General features: G+C 35.8%; 1 pseudogene; it reads right to left on the reverse strand.

The window, feature by feature from the left end:
* Positions 1-23,367, reverse strand: part of LOC125409822 (proliferation-associated protein 2G4 pseudogene) — an 88,342-nt pseudogene extending 64,975 nt beyond the window's left edge.
* Positions 23,368-23,768: the final 401 nt, after the last annotated feature.

Raw genomic sequence — 23,768 nt, forward strand, 5'->3', positions numbered from 1 at the left:
TGATCCACTAAATTAGTATAAAAAGATGAAAAATTACATGATTATTTCAATAGATCAGTAAAATATACAAAATTGAATAACTTATCAAAATAAAAGCTCTTCTAAACACAAGAAATGAAGGAGAACGTCTGAATTATGTCAAAAGTTGTGGCTGAAACGTCTACAGAAGACATGGTTTATGCCCAACAATGACAATCTATAGTAACAACCCCAACAATAATGCAGGATTGTTACATCCGACTAGTGTTTTAAAAATGGCACTAAATGCTTTTATCCATTTTCATAGCACTCATTTTCAACTCTCATCACAGGGGAAAAACACAGGACCTTCAGTAAAGGATATAGATTAGGGAAAAACTTGACATTAGGAAGATGGAGGGCTTCATAAATGGTAGAATGGAGTGCAATACTTTTCCATGTGTTTCCCCTTGATTCTTCGACAGTGAGGCTTAGCTGAGAGACTCTCAGGATTGAGAAGGTCCCTTGTGTATATGTTAGCATTATGCCTTTCTGATGTGTTGAATTTGAGCTGCTCCATCAGTGAGGGTACAAGAAATATGCATTTTCAGGGTGTTGTTCAAAAATATTTCTCTAAGTTCCTGAATAATGCGCTCCACTGTTGAAACACTGAGAGTGTGTCTGTAGTAACTCTCAGGTCAATGAGATTCCAGGTCACCTTGCTGGGCCCTCTGGAAGTTCCCTGGGAGTATCATTTGAATGTCAAGTTTGGTTGTTAAATTTGTGACATCTTCAAACACTAACTCATGATAAACTTCAACATTTTTTGAGTTAGCAGGTCTTTGGAAAATAGATTTTGTGAGGGAAATAGATTTTATGTGTTACGATGAAAGACACTGTTGACTTGACTTGTAGTTACAGGTGTTTAAAATCTGTGGTAGCAGCTCTTCAAAGGCAGAGGGATGAGGATCACAAACTTTAGGTCAGCTTGGGTTGTATAGTGAGATATGATGTACAAAAAAAAACAAGGGCTGGGCTGGGGCATAACTTGGTGATGGACCACTTCCTAGCATGTACTCATGAACAAGCTCTAGGCTCAGGCCTCAGTACTGCAAAAGCAAAAAAAAAAAAAAAAAAAAAAAAAAAAAGACAGTCACAGGAATTACTGAAGTACTGAAGAGGTTTGTCAGCTCAGCAAGCAGGTTTTGGTGCAGATTTTGTCTGGCGATGGATGGAGATAGAGACAGAGCCCCACACTGGAGCCCTGAACTGAGTTCCCAAGACCCAGAAGAGCAGAAAGAGGGAGAACATGAGCAAGGAAGTCAGGACCGCGAAGGGTGAGACGGTGGGGCTGATCTAATGGGAGCTCACCATGGCCAGCTAGACTGGGACTGAAGGACCATGTGTTCAAACCGGACTCTCTGAATGTGTCTGACAATGAGGGTGGACTGAGAAGCCAATGATAATGACACCGGGTTTTAATTCTACCGCATGTACTGGCTTTTTGGGAGCCTAGTCTGTTTGGATGCTCACCTTCCTAGACCTGGATGGAAGGGGAAGGGCCTTGGATTTCCCACAGGGTAGGGCACCCTGACTTCTCCTAGGACTGGAGAGGGAGGGGGAGAAGGGGGGAGCAGTGGGAGGGTAATGGGGGGATGGGAAGAGGCAGAAATTTTTAATTAAAAAAAAAGAAAGAAAAGAAAGAAACAAGCAAATGACAGACCCAGGTCTGCTTCTCCACACTTGGTTGTTGCTGTTTCCACTCCTTTGTTGAATCCACATTTCATAGGCTTTTGCTTAGGTAAAATCACTTATGCTTCATGATGAAGCCAGACCCAGACAGAGGATTTCCAGGATTGAGCCTGATGCTTGGTTGTAGATCTCTGCTTTTGGTTCCATCAATTATTGGAAGAAGAAGACTCTAGCTTTTCTGGAGCTGTGGATTGCAGTCTGGTAATCTTTGTGTTGTATCTAATATTCACTTATGAGAGAGTACATTGCATGGGTGTCTTTCTGAGACTGGGTTATCTGACTCATGATGTTTTTTTCAAGTTCTATCCACTGACCTACAAATTTCAAGTCATTGTTTTTAACAACTGAGTAATACTCCACTGTGTGTGGTAGCATTTTCTTTATCCATTCTTCAGTGGAGGGTCATCTAGGTTGTTTCCAAGTTCTGGCTATTATAAATAATGTTGCTATGAATGCTGGTGAGCAGGTGTCCTTGTGGCATGATTGAGTATCCTTTAGGTATATGCCCAAGAGTGATATCACTGGGTCTTAAGGTAGATTGGTTCCCAGTTTTCTGGGAACTACCATACTGATTTTCAGAATGGTTGTATAAGTTTGCACTCCCAACAGCAGTGGAGAAGTGTTTCCCTGACCACATCCTCTCCAATATAAGCTGTTCCCAATATTTTTGATCTTGGTCTTTCTGACTAGTGTAAGATGATATCTCTAAGTCATTTTGAATTGCAATCCTCTGATGATTAAGGATGGTGAGTAATTTCTTAAATGTCTTTTAGCCATTTGAGTTTCTTCTTTGGAGAATTTTCTGTTTAGCTCTTGACCCCATTTTTTAAATTGGATTATTTGGTACTCGGTTGTCTAGTTTCTTAAGTTCTTTATATACTTTTGAAGTTCAGCCCTTTGTCAGATTTAGGGTTGGTGAAGATCTTTGTCTATTCTGTAGGCTGTTGTTCTTGTCTTGTTTACCATGTACTTTGTCTTATGGAAGCTTTTCAGTTTCAGGAGGTCCCATCTACTGATTGTTGCTCTCAGAGTCTATACTACTGGTGTTATATTTAGGAAGTGGCCTGCTGTGTCAATGTGTTGAAGGTTATTTCCAACTTTCTCTTCTATCAGGTTCAATGTAACTGGCTTCATGTTGAGATTCTTGCTCCATTTGGACTTGAATTTTGTGAAAGATGACAGATATGAATTGATTTGCAATCATCTACATGTTGACATCCAGTATGTCAGCACCATTTGTTAAAGATATTTCTTTTTCTAATTATTACTTTTTGGCTTTTTAAGTAAAAAATCAGCTGTCTATATTTAATCCCATTGGTCCACGTGTCTGTTTTTTGCCAATACCAAGCTGTTTTTATTACTATAGTGCTTTAGTAGAGCTTGAGATCAGGAATGGTGAAGCCTCCAGAAGTTCCTTTACTGTACATGATTGTTTTAGCTAAATTAGATTTTTTGTTTTACCATATGAAGTTGAGTATTGTTCTTTCAAGGTCTGCAAAGAATTGTGTTGGATTTTGATGGGGATTACATTAAATCCATAGATTGCTTTTGGTAAGATTGCTTTTGACATTTTTAGTATGTTGATCCTATCTGTCTAAGAGTATGGAAGATCTTTTCATTTTCTAATATCTTCTTCAATTTTTTTTCTTTGGATATTTAAAGTTCTTGTCATACAGGTCTTTCACCTATTTGGTTAGAGTTACCCCAAGATACTTTATATTTGTATAGTTTATTTCAATATAAATAAAAAGTGGTTTTTGCTTAATAAATGGCAGTAGATACCCTATATTATCCATATGTGAAAATTTCACATGGTCTTTCACGTAGAAATCTCTAAAAACACCATTAATATATTTATGGAACAAATTTGAATTCAGTAAGGCTGCAATCCATGGGGTCAATGCATAAAATCCTTTTCCTTCTTCCTTCTTACTTCTTTCCTTCCTTTCTTCTCTGCTTTGCACTTGAATATCTAATTGGGAGACAAACTCAATTTTCAATAACAGAAGAATGTATAAAATATGAAAAATGAATTTATTCTAGAATCAGTATATGAAAAACTGAAAAAGTAAAATATTAATTAAGACATAAGTAGATATTTATTCTTTCTTCATGGATCAGGAGGTCTCCTGGTGTTTTAAGGTCTATATTGTAAGATATCAACAAATTCAAGACATTCTTAAGACAGGATTCCTACACACATGCACACACACACACACACACATGTACACACACATATATACACACATACACACTCATGTACAAAGGACAAATTTATTACCTATGAATCTATGAAAAGCCATGGAGTCAAAAAAGGAACTAGAGGCAGCACACCTCAATTAGAAGTATTTGCAAAGGCTATCCTAAGAAAACAATTTGATACTAGCATAAAGAAAAGTAATACACCAAAGAAACAAACAGCAATAAAGAAAAACCCATGCATCTGAAGTGAACAGATTCTTCAGCAAAACTTCTATAATACACAAGGGGGTGAATAGCTACTGCAAATCAATACACAAATTATAGAAGATTAAAAGTGAACCCTTTTTCATACCATATAAAAAGCAACTCTAAATTTATTTAAAATAGAAATATAACACCTCACACTGAAAAACTAGAAGAAATCAAGGGGGGAAGCTTCATGTTGTTGATCTTGGCATCAATCTCGTGGATATGATGCCAAAAGCAAAGCTCACCAAAGCAAAAATATACAAGTGAGACTATATTAAAATAAATACACAATATCTGCCTGGGAACCAGGAGACCATACTGGGCTGGCCCTCAGGGGAATACTCAGAAAAAGGAACTTGTAAATAGAAATAAAATTATGCAAATCCTACATGACAAAACCTATTAATTTTCAAAATATATAAGACTTTTTACAGCTCTACAGTAAAAGAACTAATCATCCAAATAGAGTGGAGTGGGGGTGGAGTAACAGTTCAGGAAGCATGTAAGTGGCCAGGATATGTGGCAGGCCTTCATTTTCATGCTCTCCATCACATAAAACCACTAAAAATAGACAAAGTATGAAAATAACATGCAAATAGAACCTGACAAATAAAAAATGTTTATCTCATCAAGAAAAAAAGAAATAGGTATTACCTCAAGATAAATCTATCAAGATAACAACTGAAACACAATGGAGAAAACAGACAAAATGGTAAGTGTTGGTGAAAATGAGACCTTTTGCACACCATAGACAGAAATGCAAAATTGTGCCCTTATTGCAGAAACTTTATAGAAATTAGTATATGGATTGCAAAGATACTCAAAAAGTTGAAAATGGCCACTTCTCTATGATTTAGAAGTTTCAGCTCCATATATTGTCAAAATTTCAGCAATTAGGCTTTTGAATAGAATAAACACATTTATATTACAACTCTGTTTATAATACCTAAAGTGTGGAAAGAGCAGACTAGTCTATGGGTATAACAATAGTTAAGAAACAACCTTCCTCAAAACCCAATAATATCACTTTAAGGTATATATCGAAAGGATGCTCATTTGTGCCACAAAGACATGTGTTCAACTATGTTCATAGCAGCATTGTTTGTCATAGCCAAAAACTGGAAACAACCTAAATGCCCTTAGACTGAAGAATGGATAAGGAAAATGTGGTACATTTACACAATGGAATACTACACATCAGAAAAAAAAACCCGACATCTTGAATTTTTCAGGCAAATGGATGGACCTAGAAAACAACATTTTGGATGAGATAACCCAGATACAGAAAGAAAATTATCACATGTACTCACTCATAAGTGATTTTTAAACATAAAGCAAAGAAAACCAACCCAAAAATGACAATCCCAATGACAATCCCAGAGAACCAATATAACAATGAGGACCCTAAGAGAGACTTACATAGTTCTAATCTACATGGGAAGTAGAAAAAGACAAGATCTCCTGAGTAAATTGGGAGCATGGGGACCTTGGGAGAGGGTTGAAGGGTAGTGGAGAGGTAGCGAGGGTAGCAGAGAAAAATGTAGAGCTCAATAAAAATAATAAATAAAAATGTCCTTTTATACATAACAATAGTTAAAAATTCCTTTATACTGTAAAATTTTTAATTCTTAGAAAAGTGGTGTGAAGTACATACCACTATGGATGAACTTTGAAATCCTTATACCAAGAGAATGAGCATACAACACAGTGAAATTCTTTTAAATTTCACTTACATTAGGTAAAATGTAATAGAAAATCATTATGTTCCTATAACCAAGCAGAGTTGGATAGTGATTGCCAAATACTGATGAATTGAAATAAATTATTAAAGAAGGCCAATAAGTTTTTGAGATCTGTCACAACATCATACCCACCAGTATGTTAGCCACTTACAAGCTTAAGAATACATACCTTGTTAAGTTTTCTTATTAAAATAAGATTTCTCCTGAAATAAACAATCTAATTTTAATAAAACAATTTATCAGCCTGTATTTTTCTAATCTTTACCAAACACAAACCCAGTGAGGTTGTTTACTACCACTTCAATTTAGTTTGCTTCAGTTGAAATTTAAAATATCAATTTTGTATTGATTTTCTTCTTTTGGATTGCCCTCTTCAGTACAGTTTTTAATCTTCGTCCTCTTTGTAGCCTGTTTTATGTGAGTAATATTGTCACATCTCATCCCTTAGGTTTCATGTCCATTCAAATATCATCAAACACATATTAACAAACCAGATCTCTATGAACACTGAACTCATGTATCTAGTGATTCACAAAAACTATCCAAACGGAGGCTCTCAATGAATTTCTATTAAACTATTGTTTCACTGTATCATGCACAAATATTTACCAACACTCCCACATTTTAGTTGACTAGTTCCAGTGACCCTAGTTGTTTCGCTTAAATATTTTAAGCCATTCACATGTCCTTTGTTCAAAATTCATATCAATCTACTGGTAAATTCCATTGATTTTTGTACCCATATTCATAATCGAAAATTTCTTCAGATGAAGAGAAAATAATTAATTAAAATATTAATTCTACTTTTGCATAGAATATAACAGAAAACCTGCCCTTAAAAGGAGAAAAATTCCGTGGGTGAATGAATATTTTCATTTTTACTTGGTTTTATTGATAGAGGGTAAATGTGCCAGGATATAGTTAATATTAATACTATGTGTAGCAGCAGGGAGCATGGCACTTTAACAGCTTCCAATAGCAAATATTGTGCTACAATTACATATTTGTGCGCTTGTTATTTTAGTTAATTATATACTCGATTAGACACCATGGAAGAATCTGTCAGTTATGGCTACAAATAAATGTTTATTTTTGTACCTCAACATTTTATAACATATTAAATGAACAGGAACTGAGAAAATTTAACCATTAGCCTTTGTGCATCATCTAATGCTATATTTTTAATAGAATTTCTTGCTTGACAGGTTTAATAAACATAGTGCTTTAAGTACTTCAAAATTCACAAGACCCAGATATTCAGATATTTTTAAAAGTAATTATGTAGGAGTTTTAACTTCCACCTGACAAATGCTTTGAACACAATTACTTTAAAAATAAAAATGTTGCATAAGAATAAAAATTAATTAAAAAAATAACTTTTAGAACTACCAATAATCAAAGGAAAGTCAATATAGATCCTTTCATACATAAATGAAAGTTTAAAAAGTCACAAAATGATATTAATTATAAAAATATAATAGAACAATTATTACTAAAGAAAAGGAAATGTGTAATAGAAACTCTAAAGTCAGTTAATATTTGAATGTGCAACATAACTTCTTGTTGCAGTATATTCTCAAGTATATAAATGTGTGTATGTTTTATTTCACTTCTTTTAAGTTTCTGTTTCCTAACATTAGAAAAATGGTATGAAAATGACTTTTAATGAACAAACCATAATGTTACTTCTGAAAGAATTTTGCAAAATCACTATCTTCCCATGTGCCACCAAAATAGTATTATCTGTTCCTTGTTTCTGAGTACAAGTTGTCAAACAGAGACAACTGGTTTAAACTTACTTTCTAGTATCATAAGAACTTACCAGTGTTATTGTTCTATGTTTTACACTAAAGTATGTGGTGTCCTCAACACTAGAAGTTTACTATTTATTCTGGTAAGTAACAAAAGAAGCACAAGAGATTGTGTTGTCTGAGGATCTTCTGGCACTAGCAACTCATCAAGAATTAAACCAGATCTAGCACTGGAATTTTTGTTTGCTAAAGTAGCTATAGGTGTTTATAAAATGATTAACTTTCTTTTTCTGTTTTTTTTAACTTTCTCGCAAAGTTTAAAAGTCATTCACAATTTTGTTGTTGTTGTTCCTTAATTTAGCTTCTCTGCTGAGTGGTAGTACCATACCCTTTTAAGCCTAGCACTTGGAGGTAGACACAGGTATGACTCTGGTTGAGTTCAAGGTCAGCCTGGTCTACAGATTGAATTCTAGTCCTTCCAGAGCTACTATAGTGAGACTCTATTTTCAAGGAAGCATTAAAAAAAATTACTGTTTAAAGCCAGGGCAGTTGTGGCCCATGCCTTTAAATCCACACCTGGGTTGTTGGCAAAGATAGGTTGGTCTCTAAATTTGAGGCTGGTCTGGTTTATAGAATGTTTCAATGACATCCAGGGCTACACAGGGAAACCCTCTCTCACCAATCACAAAAGTCTCTAACAAATTAAGAAATGAGTTGAATATTCTCACTCTAATAAACACCATTTAAAAATGTGTTCTATTTCATTGTTATTTATTAGATGTGTTTTTAAATAAAGAGGAAAAACACAGCTAGCATGTCCACTACTCTCTTATTTATTTTGTGCTATGTTTTAGGACCTTAATAAAGTAATATGATCAAAAATAAAAAGCAGAATCATTTAGGAAGACAAGAAAAATGATCAGTAGTAATGACACCTGTAACTAAACCTGAAAATCTGAGTTGGAACTCCATTGGAAAGAGATAATCAATTTTAGCAAGCTGTACTCTTATCTCCACTTTCAACTCCTCACCTACATATAGATGGTAGATGGTACATCATAGATAGATAGATAGATAGATAGATAGATAGATAGATAGATAGATAGATGATAGATAGATAGACAGTAGTCAGATAAATATAGATAGAAGATAGATAGATAGATAGATGGATAGATAGATAGATAGATAGATAGATAGATAGATAGATAGATAGATAGATAGATAGACAGACAGACAGACGGACAGACAGTAGGTAGATAAAATAGGTAACAGATGATAGATAGATGGATACATACATGCATACATAGATATATAGATGATACAATCATACATACATATATACATACATACATAGTAGGTAGATAGCTAGATAGATAGTAGGTAGATAGATTGATGATAGATAGATAGATAGATAGATAGATAGATAGATAGATAGATAGATAGATGATAGAAGACATTCTGTAAAGCTAAGTAAATTAAGAGTGTGAGATACAATAATTGGACATAATGGGACTTCAGTTTTGCATATGATTTCTTCTTTTCTGTAGCATTTCAGTGTCAGGGACTCTTCCAAACACTCTTACATTGTTCAACTTATTGTTCTATGCCAATTTCATTTCTTCAAGGTGACTGTTCTTTTAATAGTTGCTACTTCATTTGTCTGTCATTCCCCAGTTTGATTTACTCATTGAATTTACTACATATCAATAGACCTACAATGTTATCAGACCTAAGATTTTATCTAAAACATTACAACTTTAAAATATGTTTAAAAATTTTACCTTTTTCCCCCAAGATGGTGAGTCAATGATTTTTCCTATCATCTATAACATAACATCATGACCAAGACAAATTACAAGAGAAAGTATTTGATTTGGGTCTTACAGTTGCAAACAGTGAGTGTCCATGACCATCACAGTCAGGAACATGTAGAAGGCAGGAAGACAGGCATGGAAGTGGAACCATAGCTAAGGGTTTTCATCTTGAGACACACCACAAACCTGAGACTCTGGCCATGGTGAAAACCTTTTGGAACTCTGAGTCTACCCTCTATTGTCACATATTCTCCAACAAACCCAGAACTCTTAATCCTTTCCAAACAGCTCTACCAATTGGGATAAAATAATCAAATACATGAATTAATAGGGGCCCTTTTCATATAAGACACCTATGATAACCTTGAATGAAAGACAGACTAAATGACTGTCAATGAACAGAATGCCAAAATGGCCATCAATGTATGGTTAGACTAACTTATAAAGGCAGAGAACCACCATCAAGCATTCCTTAGAGTTGGAAAGTTTTTCCAAAAATGAACTGAATCCTCTTGCTCCTAGTTATACCCAAGTGTCAGGTCGCATGAGGGCATCATCACAAAGAAAACATTTTACTTAACTCAAACTTTCAGATAAATGTAAATAATTTTGCAATGATGCCAAGAAAAAAACAGCAGTGTCTAGTGAGGGAATTCTGTTATTCCTGCAATCCCTGCAAGTCAGGAGACCAGTAACATCATTACTGAAAACATATTGCAATATAACTAAAAGAAGCCCCTTTTATTACTTATAATTAGTATTTTAAATTCAATACACACCATTTGGAAATAATATAGATGTAGATTTTATTCATCAACTTGCATAGTTTTTAAGGAAATATACAAGTGAAAAACTATTGGTGACAGCAAATGTAAAACTCATTCCCCATTAGCATTAAATTTCCCTGACTGCACTTTCAATGCAGTCCTATTAACACCTGAACTTTTCAGCACAAAATTATTTTCAGTGTTTGTAGGAGTAGTGATAAGAAATACTTTTAAGAGGATAATGTCCTATTTCCTTATAAGCCATTGATCCTCATTAAGAAAATTTTGTTGGTAATGCTCTTTTAGAATTGTCAAATAATAAGACACTAAACCTGATTTTATTATGGGCTATAATGAGTATTTTGAAGCTCACATTTATTTTTCATTTATATTTTAGATTCACATAAAATAACATCTTCTCCCTTTCCTTTCATCTCACCAAACCCTCCCATATAATCTTTGTTCCTTGTTTTTTAATTCATGGCCTCTATTTTCATTGACTATTCTTACGTGCATGTGTGTGTGTGTGTGTGTGTGTGTGTGTGTGTGTGTGTGTGTGTGTGTGTTGTATTTATATTACTGAATATAACCTGCTTAATCTGTATAAGATTAATCCTATGTGTGTTTTCAGGGCTGACCACTTGGTATTAGATACCTAGCCTGGGTGCTCTTTCATGGGGAAGACTGTATCTCTTATTTTCAACAATTCTTAATTGCATATAGTTCTTCATGTATATTTGAGGCCCCTGCTTGTTCCTCCCATCCATTTTGACATATCTATGTCCATACCTACTTGATATTTAGGCAGATAATGTTGATGATGCTTTATGAGTGTAGCTTCTTGCTTTACTAGAAAACAAAGACTGACAGCAAACTCCCTGATCTTCTGATCCTTTGAACCCTTTTCCACCCTTTTCCAGCAATGCTCTCTGAGCCTCAGGGCCAGCTTTGTAAGTGTATCCACTGGGACTGGGCTACAAGTTCTGAATATTGATTGGTTGTAGTGTGATATATTGGAGTCCATTGATCACAAAAGGTTTCTTTGATACTGGAGATAAAGCTGAGTGGTTAAGAGTGCTTGTTGTTCTTCAAGAGTACCCATGTTAAATTCCCAGCACCCACATGACAGTTTACAACTTTGCAACTTCAGTAATCGGGGATTCTATAACCTCTTCTGATCTCTGCATGTAGGCGTGCATGTGATGCAGAGGCGTACATGGAGGCACAATACACATACACATCAAGTAAAAGTTTCTTTAATCAGAGGAAAAACCTTTACTTATTGTGAGTTCAAGGTCAAGGATTTAGGTTGTTCTTAGGAATTATGCTGACTTTCTAAAGTGGTGGTGGTATGTTCTCCTTCAAGCTCCATGACTTCACTAGCCCTGGTAGTAGGCTAGATTTCGAGCACTAGCCATGATTTAATTCTTGCTGAACAGGTGTTCAGTACCGTTAGGAAATTGTTAGTTATAGCCAAGTTATATGTGGTTTCTTAAGGTAATCATGGTATATTGGTTATTGTTCTGATTCATAGGTATCATAACCGGGTAGGACTTTTGGTTTGGTTACTTCCTTCCTTTGAAAGATTGCATGATACCATTTGGTACTGTGAAATCTAGTCCTCAGGGAAGAGGCATTCGGGTCAGTTCCAATTCAGGGGTCACTTCATTCTGTGTCTGAAGTACATGGTGTCTTTATCAATAGAGTTATACCTTCCACCTATGGGAGTAACTTACAGCAGTAACAATGGACTGTATGTTTTGGGAGTTTTTAAACAAAACTGACCAAGAAATGGCTTCTCATGCCCAATGTTGGGGGTTTTGTCAGGTGGTCTTTGGCTCTTAGGGGAAGTTTTGTCAACATAGATAAAAACAATTCATTTAAATTAATAAGAATGTTCACTTATATACAGACTTAACATGTGCTATAATATATTTTTAGGTAAATAGCTTATAGTAAATTTTCTTTTTTTTTTTTAGTAAATTTTATTAAATTACAAAAGTTCCCATCTCCGCCCCCCCTCCCAACACCCTCCCACTCCCCCACCCCCCCCTCCTCCTCCCCCTCCATCCCCCAGGGCAGTCAGGGTTTCCTGCCCCGTGGGAAGCCCCAGTTCCCTCCCCCTCCCTCCAGGTCCAGGAAGGTGAGCGTCCAAACAGACTGGATCCCCAAAATCCAGCATATGCAGAGGAAACAGGTCCCAGTATCATAGTCAATGGCCCTTCAGAAATTCTTATCACTTTTTCAGACATTTGTTCTATTGTTTTGTCCATGTCTCTCCTTCTTTATATTATCCCTTCCCAACCTTTTCCTAATTGCCCCAGTAATATCACTTGTACCCTAATATTCCCTTCGTATTTGTTCCCTCACCCCCTAACCTAGCAGTGATTCTGTTTTACTTTTCTGATTTCTTCAGGAATTCTGAGATATGTATTTACATCTAAAAATTTGGAGCTGAAGTAGATTATTTAAGCAACACATTGTTTAAAAAGATTTTTTGATGACTTGAAATAATATATTTAGAAATATTCTTTTTTTAGTTACAAAGGCTTTCTTTTGTATGGCATTATCCACAGCTCTTGGCACAAAGAACATAGACAATGAATGAAGTCATATACATAACTTTAACAGCTCATACACATCGAATAGGAGCACATTTCCTTGCCATCTATATAAACTGAAATTTTAAACTCAATATCACAATAAATTTTATTCAAAAGTAGTATTAGAGTGTTCAAGGAGAATAGCCAGAATATATTACAAACATGCATGAACTTTTGAAATGACAAAAAACTACTAATTAACCAAAGAAGAACATAAAACAAATTGTTTAATAATAGTTTAATAATAAATAGTTTAAAAATAAATAAACAAATAATTTGATAATAAAACTCATCAGCATTTCCCTAAGGTTATTGTTAATTTTAATTTTTCTATTATTTATTATTAGGTAATATTTTGCTACTACTTTTATAGGAAGCCTTCAATTTTTTGGTACGTGAACATTTCAATAGAATTTTTCTAAAGTCAGTATTCCAACTGTAGTTGAATATACATGAATTTCTAGAATTGTCAATTCACATGCAGTTAATTAACATTCACTTTGAAAGCTCTCAAATTACAAGTTTAAGGAGTTTTATTCTCTTATTTACATTCATAAACCAATATTGTATGTATGTATTTGTTTGCCTCTTTTTATGACCAGCACTTTCATGTTCATGATATTGTTACTCTCTTCTCTACTGATGAATGAGAATAACACAGATTTTATACGATATAAACAGCATACCTTTATGTAATATATGGTCCTAGAGAATGAGAAGTGTATGTGATGCAGGCATCCAGCAAGGGACTGTGTGATGGATCATCACGGTGTGGAAGGTTAAATGACGACGTGCACCATCTGTGATGGCAAGTGTTACTGTCAATATGACATAATTCAAAATCCCCTATGAGCCAGCCTCTAGGAATACCTGAAAAACTTATGTAGTTTATGAAAGCCCCTTGATGCACCTTTGAAGAATTATCATCTTGATTGTGTTAACTGAGTTGAGAAGACCTACACTAATAGGGCAGGGCAGCATTGAGGTGCTTGGGCCATGTACTTAATAAAAATATGAGGCTTGCTAAACATGAGCATGCCTTACTCTCGTCTTCCTGACTGTAGGTTCAATGAGACTAATGTCTTCAAATTCTAGCTGCCAAAACTGCCCTGGAATATTATTTGTACCCATAAACAATAAGTCAAAATACAGAGTTTTCCCTATAAGTTACTTTGCCAGGTATTTTGTTCCAGCTTCAAGGAAGATGACTCCTATGATGTCATAGAGAAAATATAAGCTGGTTTCACTTCAACAACTGCTTACTCTTTGCATATCCAGTTCACTCCTGGGATAATGGATGGCATACTCATAGGTACACTTCCATATATATCACACTGAGCAACACTGCTTCAATACTTACTGAATTTCCACAGGGGTAATTATAAAGTTTTCAAATCATAATACATTATAGATACTCCATCTGAAAAAAATAACTCTTCTTGGTAACACACTTGTTATAAGTACTATGTCCAATTTGCAGAAAAATGATGTTTTCATCAACTGGAGGATGAAGGAATATGTATTCTTCTAGCAAATGCCTGTTTCAACAAGTGATGCGATGCATAGCCTACCAAAGAGCTTTTATGGGTAAAGTGATCACAATTAATAATAGTTTTCTAGTCTTGTAAAGCTTAAGACATGTATGACTAAAATGAACAGGCTTGCGAATGAAAGACAAGTAGAAGGTATATTGAGTGAGTAGAATGTTAACATTCTAATGTCATTTGTGGCATTAGTGATTTATTTCGTTGACATAATATAGAATGAGATTCATTTATCATCTTAACCTACACATTCATCAAAAGTAATAAATCAAACCAAGCTTTAAGCTTCCTGTTACATATTTAAATTTTCTTTGAAGCAAATATATAGAAAATAGAATAATGATTGTGCTTCATTTAGCTTAAATATAAGTAAATAAAAGCAATATTTTCATAAAAACTTCTATTTAAATATTTCTATTTTTTCTTTTATTTATTTTAACCAAGAAAGATAAATTTTCTCTTCATCCCAAGTATTTAGTTTAATAAGACAAATTCTAGTAATATTTGTTCTTCAAAAATGATTGCATTTTTAAGACTGTTTTTATTGAGCTATATTTTTTCCTGCTCCCTTCCCTTCCTGTTCCTTCCCCTTCTACCCTCTCCCATGATCCCCTGCTCACAAATTACTGTAGAGATCTTTTCTTTTTCTACTTCCCATGTAGATTAGATCCATGTATGTCTCTCTTAGGGCCATCTTTTTTGTCTAAGTTCTCTGGAATTGTAAATTATAGGCTGGTTTTTCTTTGATTTATGTCTAAAAGCCACTTATGAGGGAGTTCATATTACAGATTGTCTTTCTGGATATGGGTTATCTCACACAATATGGTATTTTCTAGATTCATCCATTTGCCCACAAATTTTAAGATGTCATTTTTTTCTCCACAGTGTAGTACTCCATTGTACTTATCTGTTCTTTGGTGAAGGGGCATTTAAGTTGTTTCCAGGTTCTGGCTATGAAAAATAATGCTGATATGAAAATAATTGAGCACATGTCTGTAATCAGAGACTGCTCATTTATTCCTGACTACCCAGACCTGAATAATCAAACAGAAACTATATTAATTACAATGCTGCTTGACCACTGACTAAGGCATATTTCCACCTAGCTCTTATATCTTAAATTAACCTATTTCTATTTATTGGTGTATCAACACGAGGCTTTGTCTTGCTGGTAAGGGTCTGGTGTCTGTTTCCTTCTGCAGCTAAATGACATCTTTTTGGCTTTGCCCTCTCTCTCTCTCTCTCTCTCTCTCTCTCTCTCTCTCTCTCTCTCTCTCTTGCTCTCTCACTCTCTGAGAATATAGTTCAGGCTATATTCTGTCCTGCTATAGGAAACACATGATAACACATCATATTAATAGCATACAGAGGGGAATCCCACATTATCTCCTCTTTTCTATCTGAATAAAAAGAAAGTACAAGCTCAAGCAAGAATTAGAGTTACAATATTTAGTCTATTTGTATCTGGCAATATAATTATATGATATCTATTTTATCTTTGTGAATCCAATGTTTTATATCTACAAAACTTTCATCTTTATTTGGACAGAAAAGGGGAAATGGTGTGTTAAGTCTAATTATAAACTGATTGGCCCATTAGTTCAGGCTTCTTATTAACTCATAACTTTTGTTAGCCCATTATTCTTATCTATGTCAGCCATATAGTTTGGTACCTTATTCAGTGAGGCAGTCACATCTTACTTCTTCTGTGGCTGGAACAGGACTGCCAACTAGTCTTCCTTCTTCCCAGAATTTTCCTGTTCTCATTGACCGGCCTCTACTTCCTATCTGGTTGTCTATACTTCCTGCCTGGCTACTGACCAATCAGCACTTATTTAAAATATAATTGACAGAATACAGATTATTGTTCCACACCAAGAGCTAGCTAGAAATATGAGTAAGTTATTGGCCAAACAGTATTGCAATTACTATAGTTTCTGTGTGATTATATTAGGTCTGAACAGCTAGGAATAAATTAACAGCCTCTGACTACACATGTCTTGTGGGATAATTGAGCATCCTTTGAGTATAAAACCAAAATTCATATTGCTGGTTCTTGAGGTATGTTGTTTCCTAGTTTTCTGAGAAAATGCCATACTGATATTCAGAGTGACTGTACCAGTTTGCACTCCCAGCAGCAATGGAGGAGTGTTCCCTTTACCTCACATCCTCTCCAGCATAAGTTGTCATTAGTGTTTTTAATCTTGTTTTTGATCCATTCTTACAGGTGTAAGATGGAATCTCAGAGTTGTTTTGATTTGTGTTTTTTTGACAGCTAATGATGTTGAGCATTTTCTTAAGTGTCTTTCAGTCATTTTAGATTCCTCTGCTAAGAGTTCTCCGTTTAGGTCTGTACTCCATTTTTCTTTTTACTGAATAAATTATTCTTTTGATGACAAATTTTTTTAGTTCTTTGTATATTTGTAAATCATCCCTCTATCTGATATGGGGTTGGTAAACATATTTTCTCATTTTGTAGGCTGACATTCTCTGTGTTTGACTATGTCCTTTGCTTTACAGAAGTGTCTCAGTTTTAGGAGGTCCCATTTATCTTCAGCTAGAGACCATTGCTTAACCAATATTGGCTTCGCAGTTAACCATTTTTAAAAGTAGAACTTTTGGTACCTCTAAAGATTTTCTAGTTGCTTTATGTTCTTGTACAGCCTGAATGGCTGGTGACCTTTGTTCATAGTGCCTTATTATATCCTGCCCAGAATTATGAGTTTTGGGGACTTCAGGAATGTTAATCTGAGTGTTCCATTGCTGTATCAGGTCATAGCCCCATAATATGATCGCAATGTCAGCCACATAAGGCCTCAGCTTCCCTCTTTGACCTTCTGACCCAATACAGTCAACCCATCTCGTGCTTTGTCTAACTTGAGATATGGTTCCAATTTCTAGTAATTGAACATCTGCCTCTTGAAGAGGACAATTTTGATGCCAAGATTCTGGAGTAATGATACTCACATAAGCACCTGTGTCTATTAAACCAATAATGACAATGCCATGTATATGCACTTTTTGCTTTGTTTTTTGATCATTTATAGAAGTTTGCCAGAATATATGTTTCTTATTTCCTATTTGAAATTTTTACTTATCCTCCACGTTTATGCCATCGTTTAGAACAGTATGGTATTTTACAGAAAACTCTGAATTTTTCAATTTTCCTAGTGTGACATGTCCTCCACAGTTACTTGGGAATGACTGGGCCACTTTTTGCTTGGAGACCTGTAAAATGCCCCTCAATGAGTTTCCTGATGGTATCGGGTTGCCTTGTCTGTCTGTTGTTGATCTACATTCATTGGTCCAATATCAGACTTTGCCATACTTGACTGAAGGCCGAGGTCTCCTATTTTTACCATTTCCAAAGGAGATATTATTCCTAGAAATTCTTGCTCTACAATCGTTCTCAGATGTCCTATCCTACCACAATTAAAACATTTGGCAGTTTGATGTCTCCTCATTTCTTTGGAAATTGCTTCTCCTACCCAAGATTAACATTATAGTCAAATGTCTCAACATTCATTGTATGCAGAATCCATTCCTCCGTAGGTGCTGATCTAACCTTTAAAGATACAATTATTTTTTTGCCTTTTAAGTGTGCATTTTCAAAAGCTAAAGATTCAAAAATTATATGTCTAACATCTGGGTCTGTTATTCCTATTTGTACAGTCATACTTAATCTTTGTAAAAAGTCAGTAAATGGTTCTCTCTGTCCCTGTCTAACCCTGGTATATGATTCAAATTTTTTCCTAATTCTTGAATCTTGTACCAAGCATTTAAGCTGCTTTGTAGCATAGGGACAAATTTCTTCATCATAAAGAGCTTGGACATGTGGGTCAGCATTTGGGCCTTCACCAAGAATTTGATCCTGAGAAATCTCAAGGCCTTTTGCTTTTCCCTGTTGTTCCAAAATTTTGGCTTCCTCTCTGAAATAAATTCTAAACATCAAGAGAGGTCCATCATCCAGGCCTGCTGAAACTAACTGAAAAAAAAATCATGCACAGTTGCATTGACGTTAGAAGCCTGAGTCTTTATCATCTCCCTAACAAATGCAGAATGCAAGACATAAGTTGCAACAGCTTGCTTAATTTCTTTTAGATCGTTCATTCCTATAGGTATCCATCTACCTTCATTGGCTCCTTTTGAGCCTTTAGAAACTGATACTTTGTCAGAGTAAATTACAAGGTAGGAATCTAAAACCCTGGGTAAGCCATTTCTGACAGCCACTGGCAATTTTGCATCCTGTCCTTGTGCCTTCTTTCCCTGTTCATCAGCTCCAATAATTTCCTCAGTCATTTCAAATCTTTTTATTATTGTTTTTTGTAAAGCCTGAATCTCCTGGCCTATATATATTTCTAGTGATTTCATCAAGGCACTTAGTCTCTGGTCCTCAGACTGCACCTGTGATTCCAAGGTTTGAATTTTCTCCTTTAAAGATAACCTCTCTCCCTTGGGCTTTACTTGAATATCATGTAGATTGCCATCTTGGAGATACATTTTTTCTGTTAATTTATCATAACTTTTTGACAATTTTTGATTGTCAAATTCAATATTATAAATCCTTTCAAATAACTTCCTATTACCCTTAGATATGAATTCAATTTTGTCTGTCATAGTATTAACTTTCTCAGATAACCTCTGATTTTCGATGATTATTAATCCTGTCAACTAGTTGTTCATTAGTCTGTAAAGACTGTATTGTTCCTAAGAGTGCCATATTTTCCATAATGATAGAATATGGAGAAGAAAACTGAAACTTAGCAACCAATAAATTGAGGTATCCCCATAGTCATAAAAGCCTCACATAATACAATCCATAGTATTAGCAAAAAAGGTACTAAAGGTTGCGTTGGTAACGAAATCTGCCATATTACCTGTTATGTGATCCGGTAAACAGCAATCTTTATTGTCCAGCAAAAAGTGGTTGCCGAGGTGTGACGGTAAATAATGGAACCAGTGACAGGGATCGGTCCTGGACTGCTTTAGTTTTTGCCTTTGTACTGGTTAAATACTGAGAAATATGTGTTGCTTTACATATTACAAGCCAACAATTCCATACACAGAGAAAGAAACCCAGAATCTAAAGGCAGGGAGCAGAATCCAGGAGCTGTTCTAGTCACCACACAGCAAAGAATTGCCCGGCCCCCGGGAATTCAGAAGTTGTGCATACATGTGCTTGGGAAATTTCCAAGTCGCCACATGCAGCAAACTTCACTGTGCTGACAATTCTACAAAAAACCACTTAAGCAAAAGCAAGCCCCTCTGGGCCATGGAAGGACCAGGATGCTCAGCTGGTGGATGTGGAGTGTAAATGCAAGTGGGAACCAAGTGTTGAGGGGACTTAGTGATGAACGGACACTTTAAAGCAATCCCACACTAGCTCAGAATTGAGAAATAGATAGTTACTTATTTAGGGGTAAACTCACAAATCAGAATTCTCTGCTTGAATGGTAGACAGAGATATAATCCTGCAATCAAACAGTCAAAACGAGCTGGTGAAAAGGAGGAAGAAAGGAAAGGAAAGGGGCAGACGCAGATTCTATATCTGCATATATAGTATAAGATGCCATGCCCCAGTAGGCAGGTAACCACAAGCTACAAGCCTTCCTACAGCAGTGATATTTATCCAGAAAATTGTCCATTTCCTTTAAGTTTTTCAATTTTGTAGAGCACAGGATTTTGAAATATGACCTGATTATTCTCTGTATTTCCTCTCTGCCTATTGTTATGTCTCCCTTTTCATTTCTGATTTTGTTAATTTGGATATTTTCTCTCAGCCTTTATTTAGTTTGGATAAAGGTTTGTCTATTTTATTGATTATCTCAAAGAACCAAGTCTTTACCTCATTTAGTCTTTGTATTGTTTTCTTTGTTTCTATTATGCTGATTTCAGCTTTCAATTTGATTATTTCCTGCCATCTAATCATCCTGGATGAGTTTCGTTTTTTGTTGTTGTTGCTGTTGTTGTTGTTGTTGTTGTTGTTGTTGTTATAGAGTTTTCAGGTGTGCTGTTAACTCAGCAGTGTGGAATTTTTCCAGCTTTTTTATGTAGTCATTTAGTGAGCTTTCCTCTTAACACTGCTTTCATTGTTTCCTATAAATTTGGGTATGTTGAATGATAATTTTCACTGAACTTTAAGAAGTCTCTAATTTCTTCCATTATTTCTTCCTTGACTCATTGATGATTTAGATGAGCCTTGTTTAATTTCCATGGGTTTGTGGGCTTCCTAAAATTACTGTTGCCGTTGAATTCTAATTTTCAGCCATGGTGATCCAATTAGCTATGTGGGCTTATTCCAGACTTTTGTATATTTTGAAGATCAGACCTTTGTCTGATGAGGGGTTGGTGAAGATCTTCTCCTAGTCAGAAGGTAGCCTTTTTGTCTTACTGACAGTGTCCTTTGCTTTACAGAAGCTTCTCAGTTTCAGGAGGTCCCATTTATTCACTGATTCTCTTATTGTCTGTGCTACTGGGGTTCTACTTAGGAAGTGGTCTCCTGTGCCTATGTCTTGTAGACTACTTCCCACTTTCTCTTCTATCAGGTTCAAAGTGGTCAGATTAATGTTGAGGTCTTTAATCCATTTGGACTTGAGTTTTGTGCATGGTGATAGATATGGATCTACTTTCATTCTTCTACAGGTTGACATCCAGTTATGCCAGCACCATTTGTTAAAGATGCTTTCCTTCTTCCATTGTATACCTTTAGCTCCCTTGTCGAAAATCAGGTGTTCATAGGTTTGTGGGTTAATATCCGGGTCTTCTATTCGATTCCATAGGTCAACTTCTGTATCTGTTGAGGTTTGCTTTCTTACCTAGTATGTGATTAATTTTTGAGAAGTTTCAATGAGGTGCTGAGAAGAAGGTACATTTTTTTATGTTTAGATGGAATGTTCTATAGATATCTGTTAAGTTCCTTTGAGTCATAACATCTATTAGTTTCCTTATTACTCTGTTAATTTTCTGTCTGGCAGGTCTTTCCAGTGGTGAAAGTAGGGTGTTGATGTCTTCCACTATTAATGTGTGTTGTTTAATGTGTGATTTAAGCTTTAGTAGTGCTTTTTTAACACATAGGATGCCCTTGTATTTTGGGCATAAATGTTCATGATTGAGATTTCTTCTTGATGGATTTTTTTCCTTTAACTAATATGAAATGTTCTTCTTTGTCTCTTTTGATTGATTTTAGTTTGAGTTCTAGTTTGCTAGATATTAGAACAGCTACACCAGCTTTCTTCTTAGGTTCATTTGATTGGAAAATTTTATCCCAACCCTTTACTTTGAGGTAATGTCTGTCTTTGAGGTTGAGGTATTCTTGTATGCAGAATAAGAACGGATTCTGTTTTCTTATCCAATCTGCTTGCCTGTGTCTTTTATAGGTGAGTTGAGTCCATTTATATTCAGGAACATTAATGACCAGTAAATACTAGTTACTTTTATTTTAGGTTTTTATTGTTAGTGATGTTATTATATGTGTTTTCCCCTTCTTTGGGATTTGCTGCTGTGTGATCATATATTGCTTGTGGTTTTGTAGTTGAAGTCAATTTCCTTGGGTTGAAGTTTTTCTTCTAGTAATTTGCATGGGGTTGGGTTTGTGGCTGGGTATTGGCTCAATTTGGTTTTGTCATAAAATATCTTGTTTTGTCCATTTATGGTGATTGAACATTTTGCTGGATATAAAGTCTGGACTGGCATCTGTGGTCTCTTAATGTGTGCATAACAGTTGACCAGGACCTTCATGATTCCATTGAGAAGTCAGGTGTAATTTTGATAGATTGTCCTTTATATGATAATTGGCCCTTTTCCTTTGCAGCTTTTAAGATTCTTTCTTTATTCTGTGTGATCAGTATTTTGATTAAAATGTGATAAAGGGACTTTTTTGATCCAGTCTATTTGCTGTTCTGTAAGCTTCTTGTATCTTCATATGCATATTTTTCTTTAGGTTGGGAAAGTTTTCTTCTATGATTTGGGTTGAATTTATTTTCTGTGCTTTTAACCTGGACTTCTCTTTCTTCTATCCCTATTATTCTTAGGTATTTAGTCCTTTCATGTGTCCCATATTTCCTGGATATTTTGTGTTCAGCTTTTGTTATATTTAATGTTATATTTAATTATTTTATAAATAATGATGAGTCTATTTCCTCCATTGTATCTTCAGCATGTGAGATTCTCTCTTCTACCTTTTGTATACTGCTGTTTATGCTTGCATTTGTGGTTCTTGATCATTTTATCATAATTTCCTTTTCTATAATTCCCTGTTTGTGTTTTCTTTATTGTCTCTATTTTGGTTATAAAGCCTTGAATTGTTTCTCTCATTTGTTTGATTGCTTTTTCTTGGTTTTCTTTAAGGTATTTGTTGATGTCTTCCAGTTTTCTGTTCGTCTGTCCTCCATTTCATTGAGGGAATTTTTCATTTTCCCTTTAAGGGGCCTCAAACATTGTCCTAAAGTTACTTTTAGGTCATTTTCTTCTGCTTCATCTCTATTGGGGTGTTCAAGTCTTGCTATTTTAGAGACACTAGTTTTTGCTAGTGTCTTCTTGCCCTTTGTAGTGTTGAGTGTCTTTTTATCTTGTCTACCCATCTTTTCCTCTAATTGATGTAGTTGGAGCTGTGTCTCTGGTGACCAATCTTTCAGGTGCCAGTGGATCCAAAACTCAGATGGTTGCTACTCATGGTGTAGTCAGGACTATGGTTTCAGTCATCTCAGAGGTCACTTAGTGTTCCCTAAGGTCACTTCGGGGTCTGAAATCACATGGGTCATTCAGGCCTGCTCCCAAAGAGGCCACTGGCTAGGACCTGTTTCATGAAGGTTCCTGGCCTGGGTCAGTCCGCAAAGGTCTCTGACTTGGGCCTGCTCCCTCAGTGTTTGCTCCCCTGTACCTGCTCCTGTGGAATTCACTGCATTGGGCCTTCTCCAGGGCAGATCGCTGGCTCAGGTCTTTTCCTGCGGATGTCCCTGACTTGTCCCTGCTCCTACAGAGGTCCATGGTTTCTGCCTTGTCCTGCACAGGTCTCTGAAGCAGGCATGCTCCCTTGGCAATTATTCCCTCATAACTACTCCATGGAGGTTGCTAGCAAGGGTCTGCCCTGGCAGAGGAAGCTTTCTTGGACCTGCTCCAGCAGAGGTCGCTGCCCAGGACCTGTGCCCTTGGAAGTCTCTGACTGGGACAGAGTCTCATAGAAGTCTCTGGCTTGTGCCTTCTCCCTTGTGGTTGTTCCCTTGTACCTGCTCCCGTGGAAGACACTACATCGGTCCTGCTCCAGTGGTGATCACTGGCTCACACCTGTTCGCTCAGATATCCCTGGTTTGACCTTGCTCCCACAGAGGTTCCTAGCTTGAGCCGGGTCCTACAGATGTCTCTGACTTAGACCTACTCCTGTGGAGGTC

The sequence above is a fragment of the Myodes glareolus genome, chromosome 25 (genome assembly GCF_982192425.1).
Source record: "Myodes glareolus chromosome 25, mMyoGla1.1, whole genome shotgun sequence".
NCBI lineage: Eukaryota > Metazoa > Chordata > Mammalia > Rodentia > Cricetidae > Myodes > Myodes glareolus.